We start from the raw sequence: 10,802 nt of genomic DNA on the forward strand, positions 1-10,802 counted from the left end.
TGTATCTTCATACCCTTGAAGATCGCTAAGCGGAAGCGTTCAAGAGAACGGGGTTGATGGAGTCGTACTCGCCGTGATCCAAGTCACCGATGATCCAAGCGCCGAACGGACGGCACCTTCGCGTTCAACACACGTACGGAACGGAGAGACGTCTCCTCCTTCTTGATCCAGCAAGGGGAGAGGAGAGGTTGATGGAGATCCAGCAGCACGACGGCGTGGTGGTAGAAGCAGCGGGATCTCGGTAGGGCTTCGCCAAGCACCAATGAGAGGGAGAGGTGTCACGGAGAGAGAGGGAGGCGCCAGGGACTTGGGTGCGGCTGCCCTCCCTCCCCCCACTATATATAGGACCCCTAGGGGGGGCTCCGGCCCTAGGAGATCCAATCTCCAAGGGGGGGTGGCGGCCAAGGGGGGGGGGACTTGTTGGGTTTCGTAGTAATTTCAAAAAATTTCCTACACTCACGCAAGATCATGGTGATGCATAGCAACGAGAGGGGAGAGTATGATCTACGTACCCTTGTAGATCGACAACGGAAGCGTTTGGTTGATGTAGTCGTACGTCTCCACGGCCCGACCGATCAAGCACCGAAACTACGGCACCTCCGAGTTCTAGCACACGTTCAGCTCGATGATGATCCCCGGACTCCGATCCAGCAAAGTGTCGGATAAGAGTTCCGTCAGCACGACGGCGTGGTGACGATCTTGATGTACTACCGTCGCAGGGCTTCGCCTAAGCACCGCTACAATATTATCGAGGACTATGCTGGAAGGGGGCACCGCACCCGGCTAAGAATATGATCACGTGGATCAACTTGTGTTCATGGGGTGCCCCTTGCCTCAGTATATAAAGGATGGAGGAGGAGGAGGCCGGCCAAGGCAATTGGTGCGGCCAGGATGTGGAGTCCTACTAGGACTCCAAGTCCTAGTAGGAGTCCACCAAGAGGGGAGGAAGGGAGAAGGAAGTAGAGGAGAAGGAAAGGTGGCCGGCCCCCGTTTCCCTAGTCCAATTAGGACCAGAGGGGAGGGGGGCGCAGCAGCCCTTTGGCCCTTTCTTCTCTTCCCACTAAAGCCCATCAAGGCCCATTGCTTCTCCCGTAACTACCCGGTACTCCGAAAAATACCCGAATCACTCGGAACCTTTCCGATGTCCGAATATAGTCGTCCAATATATCGATCTTTACGTCTCGACCATTTCGGGACTCCTCGTCATGTCGCCGATCTCATCCGGGACTCCGAACTCCTTCGTTACATCAAAACTCATAAACTCATAATATAACTGTCATTGAAACCTTAAGCGTGCGGACCCTACGGGTTCGAGAACAATGTAGACATGACCGAGACACGTCTCCAGTCAATAACCAATAGCGGAACCTAGATGCTCATATTGGATCCCACATATTCTACGAAGATCTTTATCGGTCAGACCGCATAACAACATACGTTGTTCCCTTTGTAATCGGTATGTTACTTGCCCGAGATTCGATCGTCGGTATCTCAATACCTAGTTCAATCTCGTTACCGGCAAGTCTCTTTACTCGTTCCGTAATACATCATCTCACAACTAACTCATTAGTTGCAATGCTTGCAAGGCTTTATGTGATGTGCATTACCGAGAGGGCCCAGAGATACCTCTCCGACAATCGGAGTGACAAATCCTAATCTCGAAATACGCCAACCCAACATGTACCTTTGGAGACACCTGTAGAGCTCCTTTATAATCACCCAGTTACGTTGTGACGTTTGGTAGCACACAAAGTGTTCCTCCGGCAAACGGGAGTTGCGTAATCTCATAGTCATAGGAACATGTATAAGTCATGAAGAAAGCAATAGAAACATACTAAACGATCGGGTGCTAAGCTAATGGAATGGGTCATGTCAATCAGATCATTCAACTAATGATGTGATCCCGTTAATCAAATGACAACTCTTTGTCCATGGTTAGGAAACATAACCATCTTTGATTAACAAGCTAGTCAAGTAGAGGCATACTAGTGACACTCTGTTTTGTCTATGTATTCACACATGTATTATGTTTCCGGTTAATACAATTCTAGCATGAATAATAAACATTTATCATGAAATAAGGAAATAAATAATAACTTTATTATTGCCTCTAGGGCATATTTCCTTCAGTCTCCCACTTGCACTAGAGTCAATAATCTAGTTCACATCGCCATGTGATTTAATAGCAATAGTTCACATCACCATGTGTTTAACACCCATAGTCCACATCGATATGTGACCAACACCCAAAGGGTTTACTAGAGTCAGTAATCTAGTTCACATCGCTATGTGATTAACACCCAAAGAGTACTAAGGTGTGATCATGTTTTGCTTGTGAGATAATTTTAGTCACCGGGTCTTTTATATTCAGATTCGTAAGTATTTTGCAAATATTTATGTCAACAATGCTCTGTACGGAGCTACTCTAGCTAATTGCTCCCACTTTCAATATGTATCTAGATTGAGACTTAGATTCATCTAGATTAGTGTCAAAACTTGCATCGACGTAACCCTTTACGACAAACCTTTTTTCACTTCCATAATCGAGAAACATATCCTTATTCCACTAAGGATAATTTTGACCGCTGTCCAGTGATCTACTCCTAGATCACTATTGTACTACCTTGCCAAAATCAGTGTAGGGTATACAATAGATCTGGTACATAGCATGGCATACTTTATAGAACCTATGGCTGAGGCATAGGGAATGACTTTCATTCTCTTTCTATCTTCTGTCGTGGTCGGGTTTTGAGTCTTACTCAATTTCACACCTTGTAACACAGACAAGAACTCTTTCTTTGACTGTTCTATTTTGAACTACTTCAAAATCTTGTCAAGGTATGTACTCATTGAAAAAAAACTTATCAAGCGTCTTGATCTATCTCTATAGATCTTGATGTTCAATATGTCAGCAGCTTCACCGAGGTCTTTCTTTGGAAAATTCCTTTCAAACACTCCTTAATGCTTTGCAGAATAATTCTACATTATTTCCGATCAACAATATGTCATTCACATATACTTATCAGAAATGTTGTAGTGCTCCCACTCACTTTCTTATAAATACAGACTTCATCGCAAGTCTATATAAAACTATATGCTTTGATCAACTTATCAAAGCGTATATTCCAACTCCGAGATGCTTGCACCAGTCCATAGATGGATCGCTAGAGCTTGCATATTTTGTTAGCACCTTTAGGATTGACAAAATCTTCTGGTTGTATCATATACAACTCTTCTTTAATAAATCGGTTAAGGAATGCAGTTTTGTTTATCCATTTGCCAGATTTCATAAAATGCGGCAATTGCTAACATGATTCGGATAGACTTAAGCATAGATACGAGTGAGAAACTCTCATCGTAGTCAACACCTTGAACTTGTCGAAAACCTTTTGCGACAATTCTAGCTTTGTAGATAGTAACACTACTATCAGCGTCCGTCTTCCTCTTGAAGATCCATTTGTTCTCAATTGCTTTCCGATCATCGGGCAAGTCAACCAAAGTCCATACTTTGTTCTCATACATGGATCCTATCTCAGATTTCATGGCCTCAAGCCATTTTGCGGAATCTGGGCTCACCATCGCTTCTTCATAGTTCGTAGGTTCGTCATGGTCAAGTAGCATGACCTCTAGAACAGGATTACCGTAGCACTCTGGTGCGGATCTCACTCTGGTTTACCTACGAGATTCGGTAGTAACTTGATCTGAAGTTACATGATCATCATCATTAGCTTCCTCACTAATTGGTGTAGTAGTCACAGGAACAGATTTCTATGATGAACTATTTTCCAATAAGGGAGAAGGTACAATTACCTTATTAAGTTCTACTTTCCTCCCACTCACTTCTTTCGAGAGAACCTCCTTCTCTAGAAAGGATCCATTCTTAGCAACGAATGTCTTGCCTTTGGATCTGTGATAGAAGGTGTACCCAACAGTAACCTTTTGGGTATCCTATGAAGACACACTTTTCCGATTTGGGTTTGCGCTTATCAGGATGAAACTTTTTCACATAAGCATTGCAACCCCAAACTTTAAGAAATGACAACTTTGGTTTCTTGCCAAACCACAGTTCATACGGTGTCATCTCAATAGATTTAGATGGTGCCCTTTTAACGTGAATGCAGCTGTCTCTAATGCATAACCCCAAAACAATAGTGGTAGATTGGTAAGAGACATCATAGATTGCACTTATATCCAATAAAGTACGGTTATGACGTTCGAACACAACATTATGTTGTGGTGTTCCATGTGGCATGAGTTTGTGAAACTATTCCACATTGTTTTAATTGAAGACCAAACTCGTAACTCAAATATTTGTCTCCGCGATCAGATCGTAGAAACTTTATTTTCTTGTCACGATGATTTTCCACTTCACTCTGAAATTCTTTGAACTTTTCAAATGTTTCAGACTTATGTTTCATCATGTAGATATACCCATATCTGCTCAAATCATCTGTGAAGTTCAGAAAATAACGATACTTGCCGTGGGCCTTAACACTCATCGGACCGCATACATCAGTATGTATTATTTCCAATAAGTCAGTTGCTCACTCCGGAGAACGGAGTCTTAGTCATCTTGCCCATGAGGCATGGTTCACAAGCATCAAGTGATTCATAATCAAGTGATTCCAAAATCCCATTAGCATGGAGTTTCTTCATACGCTTTACACCAATATGACCTAAACAGCAGTGCTACAAATAAGTTGCACTATCATTATTAACTTTGCATCTTTTGGTTTCAATATGTGTATCACTACGATCGAGATCCAACGAACTATTTTCATTGGGTATGTAACCATATAAGGTTTTATTCATGTAAACAGAACAACAATTTATTCTCTTACTAAAATGAATAACCGTATTACAATAAACATGATCAAATCATATTCATGCTTAACGCAAACACCAAATAACACTTATTCAGGTTCAACACTAATCCCGAAAGTATAGGGAGTGTGCGATGATGATCATATCAATCTTGGAACCACTTCCAACACACATCGTCACTTCACCCTTAACTAGTCTCTGTTTATTCTGCAACTCACGTTTCGAGTTACTAATCTTAGCAACTGAACTAGTATCAAATACTGAGGGGTTGCTATAAACACTAGTAAAGTACACATCAATAACATGTATATCAAATATACTTATGTTCACTTTGCCATCCTTCTTATCTGCCAATCAGTTGGGGTAGTTCCGCTTCCAGTGACCAGTCCCTTTGCAGTAGAAACACTTAGTCTCAGGCTTAGGACCAGACTTGGGCTTCTTCACTTGAGCAGCAACTTGCTTGTTGTTCTTCTTGAAGTTCCCCTTCTTCCCTCTGCCCTTTTCTTGAAACTAGTGGTCTTGTCAACCATCAACACTTGATGTTTTTTCTCGATTTCTACCTTCGTCAATTTCCGCATTACGAAGAGCTTGGGAATCATTTCTGTTATCCCTTGCATATCATAGTTCATCACGAAGTTCTACTAACTTGGTGATGGTGACTAGAGAATTCTGTCAATCACTATCTTATCTGGAAGATTAACTCCCACTTGATTCAAGCGATTGTAGTACTCAGACAATCTGAGCACATGCTCACTAGTTGAGCGATTCTCCTCCATCTTTTAGCTATAGAACTTGTTGGAGACTTCATATCTCTCAACTCGGGTATTTGCTTGAAATATTAACTTCAACTCCTGGAACATCTCATATGCTCCATGATGTTCAAAACGTCTTTGAAGTCCCGATTCGAAGCCATTAAGCATGGTGCACTAAACTATCAAGTAGTCATCATATTGAGCTAGCCAAACGTTCATAACGTCTACATCTGCTCCTGCAATAGGCCCGTCACCTAGCGGTGCATCAAGGACATAATTCTTCTGTGCAGCAATGAGGATAAACCTCAGATCATGGATCCAATCCGCATCATTGCTACTAACATCTTTCAACACAATTTTCTCTCGGAACATATCAAAATAAACACAGGGAAGCAACAACGCGAGCTATTGATCTATAACATAATTTGCAAAATACTACCAGGACTAAGTTCATGATAAATTTAAGTTCAATTTAATCATATTACTTAAGAACTCCCACTTAGATAGACATCCCTCTAATCCTCTAAGTGATCACGTGATCCAAATCAACTAAATCATGTCCGATCATCACGTGAGATGGAGTAGTTTCATTGGTGAACATCACTATGTTGATCATATCTACTATGTGATTCACGCTCGACCTTTCGGTCTCCGTGTTCCGAGGCCATATCTGTATATGCTTGGCTCGTCAAGTATAACCTGAGTATTCCGCGTGTGCAACTGTTTTGCACCCGTTGTATTTGAACGTAGAGCCTATCACACCCGATCATCACGTGGTGTCTCAGCACGAAGAACTTTCGCAACGGTGCATACTCAGGGAGAACACTTCTTGATAATTAGTGAGAGATCATCTTATAATGCTACCGTCAATCAAAGCAAGATAAGATGCATAAAAGATAAACATCACATGCAATCAATATAAGTGATATGATATGGCCATCATCATCTTGTGCTTGTGATCTCCATCCTCGAAGCACCGTCGTGATCACCATCGTCACCGGCGCGACACCTTGATCTCCATCGTAGCATCGTTGTCGTCTCGCCAATCTCATGCTTCCACGAGTATCGCTACCGCTTAGTGATAAAGTAAAGCATTACAGCGCGATTGCATTGCATACAATAAAGCGACAACCATATGGCTCCTGCCAGTTGCCGATAACTCGGTTACAAAACATGATCATTTCATACAATAAAATTTAGCATCATGTCTTGACCATATCACATCACAACATGCCCTGCAAAAACAAGTTAGACGTCCTCTACTTTGTTGTTGCAAGTTTTACGTGGCTGCTACGGGCTTAAGCAAGAACCAATCTTACCTACGCATCAAAACCACAACGATAGTTTGTCAAGTTGGTGCTGTTTTAACCATCGCAAGGACCGGGCGTAGACACACTCGGTTCAACTAAAGTTGGAGAAACTGTCACCCGCAAGCCACCTACGTGCAAAGCACGTCGGGAGAACCGGTCTCGCGTAAGCGTACGCGTAATGTCGGTCCGGGCCGCTTCGTCCAACAATACCGCCGAACGAAAGTATGACATGCTGGTAAGCAGTATGACTTATATCGCCCACAACTCACTTGTGTTCTACTCGTGCATATAACATCAACATATAAAACCTAGGCTCGGATGCCACTGTTGGGTTTTGTAGTAATTTCAAAAAAATTCCTACGCTCACGCAAGATCATGGTGATGCATAGCAACGAGAGGGGAGAGTATGATCTACGTACCCTTGTAGATCGACAACGGAAGCGTTTGGTTGATGTAGTCGTACGTCTCCACAGCCCGACCGATCAAGCACCGAAACTACGGCACCTCCGAGTTCTAGCACACGTTCAGCTCGATGACGATCCCCGGACTCCGATCCAGCAAAGTGTCGGGGAAGAGTTCCGTCAGCACGACGGCGTGGTGACGATCTTGATGTACTACCGTCGCAGGGCTTCGCCTAAGCACCGCTACAATATTATCGAGGACTATGGTGGAAGGGGCACCGCACACGGCTAAGAATATGATCACGTGGATCAACTTGTGTTCATGGGGTGCCCCTTGCCTCAGTATATAAAGGATGGAGGAGGAGGAGGCCGGCCAAGGCAATTGGTGCGGCCAGGATGTGGAGTCCTACTAGGACTCCAAGTCCTAGTAGGAGTCCACCAAGAGGGGAGGAAGGGAGAAGGAAGTAGAGGAGAAGGAAAGGTGGCCGGCCCCCTTTTCCCTAGTCCAATTCGGACCAGAGGGGAGGGGGGGCGCAGCAGCCCTTTGGCCCTTTCTTCTCTTCCCACTAAAGCCCATCAAGGCCCATTGCTTCTCCCGTAACTACCTGGTACTCCGAAAAATACCAGAATCACTCAGAACCTTTCCGATGTCCGAATATAGTCGTCCAATATATCGATATTTACGTCTCGACCATTTCGAGACTCCTCGTCATGTCCCCGATCTCATCCGGGACTCTGAACTCCTTCGGTACATCAAAACTCATAAACTCATAATATAAATGTCATTGAAACCTTAAGCGTGCGGACCCTACGGGTTCGAGAACAATGTAGACATGATCGAGACTCTTCTCCAGTCAATAACCAATAGCGGAACCTGGATGCTCATATTGGCTCCCACATATTCTACGAAGATCTTTATCGGTCAGACCGCATAACAACATACGTTGTTCCCTTTGTCATCGGTATGTTACTTGCCCGAGATTCGATCGTCGGTATCTCAATACCTAGTTCAATCTCGTTACCGGCAAGTCTCTTTACTCGTTCCGTAATACATCATCTCACAACTAACTCATTAGTTGCAATGCTTGCAAGGCTTTATGTGATGTGCATTACCGAGAGGGCCCAGAGATACCTCTCCGACAATCGGAGTGACAAATCCTAATCTCGAAATACGCCAAACCAACATGTACCATTGGAGTCACCTATGGAGCTCCTTTATAATCACCCAGTTACGTTGTGACGTTTGGTAGCACACAAAGTGTTCCTCCGGCAAACGGGAGTTGCGTAATCTCATAGTCATAGGAACATGTATAAGTCATGAAGAAAGCAATAGCAACATACTAAACGATCGGGTGCTAAGCTAATGGAATGGGTCATGTCAATCAGATCATTCAACTAATGATGTGATCCCGTTAATCAAATGACAACTCTTTGTCCATGGTTAGGAAACATAACCATCTTTGATTAACGAGCTAGTCAAGTAGAGGCATACTAGTGACACTCTATTTTGTCTATGTATTCACACATGTATTATGTTTCCGGTTAATACAATTCTAGCATGAATAATAAACATTTATCATGAAATAAGGAAATAAATAATAACTTTATTATTGCCTCTAGGGCATATTTCCTTCAGGACTTGCCCCCCAAGTCAGGTGGGGCGCCCCCCACTCCTAGGGTTTCCAACCCTAGGCGCAGGGGGAGGCCCATGGGGGGCGCACCAGCCCACCAGGGGCTGGTTACCCTCCCACTTCAGCCCATGGGCCCCTCTGAGATAGGTGGCCCCACCCGGTGGACCCCCGGGACCCTTCCGGTGGTCCCGGTACAATACCGATTACCCCCGAAACCTTCCCGATGGCCGAAACTGGACTTCCTATATATAAATCTTCACCTCCGGACCATTCCGGAACTCCTCGTGACGTCCGGGATCTCATCCGGCACTCCGAACAACTTTTGGGTTACCACATAATAATATCTCTACAACCCTAGCGTCACCGAACCTTAAGTGTGTAGACCCTACGGGTTCGGAAGACACGCAGACATGACCAAGACGACTCTCCGGTCAATAACCAACAGCGGGATCTGGATACCCATGTTGGCTCCCACATGTTCCACGATGATCTGATCGGATGAACCACGATGTTGAGGATTTAATCAATCCCGTATACAATTCCCTTTGTCTATCGGTACGATACTTACCCGATATTCGATCGTCGGTATCCTGATACCTCGTTCAATCTCGTTACCGGCAAGTCTCTTTAATCGTTCCGTAACACATCATCCCGTGATAAACTCCTTGGTCAAATTGTGCACATTATGATGATGTCCTACCGAGTGGGCCCAGAGATACCTCTCCGTTACACAGAGTGACAAATCCCAGTCTCGATTCGTGCCAACCCAACAGACACTTTCGAAGGTACCCGCAGTGCACCTTTATTGCCACCCAGTTACGTTGTGACGTTTGGTACACCGAAAGCATTCCTACGGTATCCGGGAGTTGCACAATCTCATGGTCTAAGGAAATGATACTTGACATTAGAAAAGCTTTAACATACGAACTACACGATCTTGTGCTAGGCTTAGGATTGGGTCTTGTCCATCACATCATTCTCCTAATGATGTGATCCTGTCATCAACGACATCCAATGTCCATGGTCAGGAAACCGTAACCATCTATTGATCAACGAGCTAGTCAACTAGAGGCTTACTAGGGACATGGTGTTGTCTATGTATCCACACATGTATCTGAGTTTCCTATCAATACAATTCTACCATGGATAATAAACAATTATTATGAACAAGGAAATATAATAATAACTAATTTATTATTGCCTCTAGGGCATATTTCCCACACTATCATACTCCCTCCGTTCCAAAATATAAGTCTTTGTAGAGATTTCCACTATGGATCACATCTAGATGTATATAGATACATTTTAGAGTGTAGATTCACTCATTTTACTCCATATGTAGTCCATGGCGGAATCTATACAAAGACATCTATTTAGGAACGGAGGGAGTACTTATTAAGGAAGAACGAAAGAGGAACATGCTAACGAAGAGCAAGCAGATTTTGGATAATAAAATGTTCGTTGCGCAGTGCCCACACATGATGAACCAGAGCGCATTAAGAATGCAAATCCCTGTTGTCTCTCTATATGTGGTGCCCGTTCTTTTCGAAAGTAAAGTAGGAACATTAGCTGACCAATTACACGTTATCTGTTTTAGTAATATCAACATCATATCAGATTCATATTTGAGCAACAAGTTTGGAATTATGAGTGGCACGTTGTTTAGCTTGATGGATTCAGGAGCAGTGCTAAGCAGGTACGATGATGGTATTGAATATAAAGGCATGTCTGCATGCAAGTCGCATGACTTTTTTCATTTGGGTCAGTCGACCATTTCAGGCGGTTGGATGAAGATCCTACATCTCCTAACCCTTCTTCTTCCTCAACTCTGATTCATCCCATACAAAACACCGCATGGGCCGCTGACCGAACCACCGGCCCCGA

The sequence above is a fragment of the Triticum dicoccoides genome, chromosome 3A, assembly GCF_002162155.2.
Source record: "Triticum dicoccoides isolate Atlit2015 ecotype Zavitan chromosome 3A, WEW_v2.0, whole genome shotgun sequence".
Lineage (NCBI taxonomy): Eukaryota > Viridiplantae > Streptophyta > Magnoliopsida > Poales > Poaceae > Triticum > Triticum dicoccoides.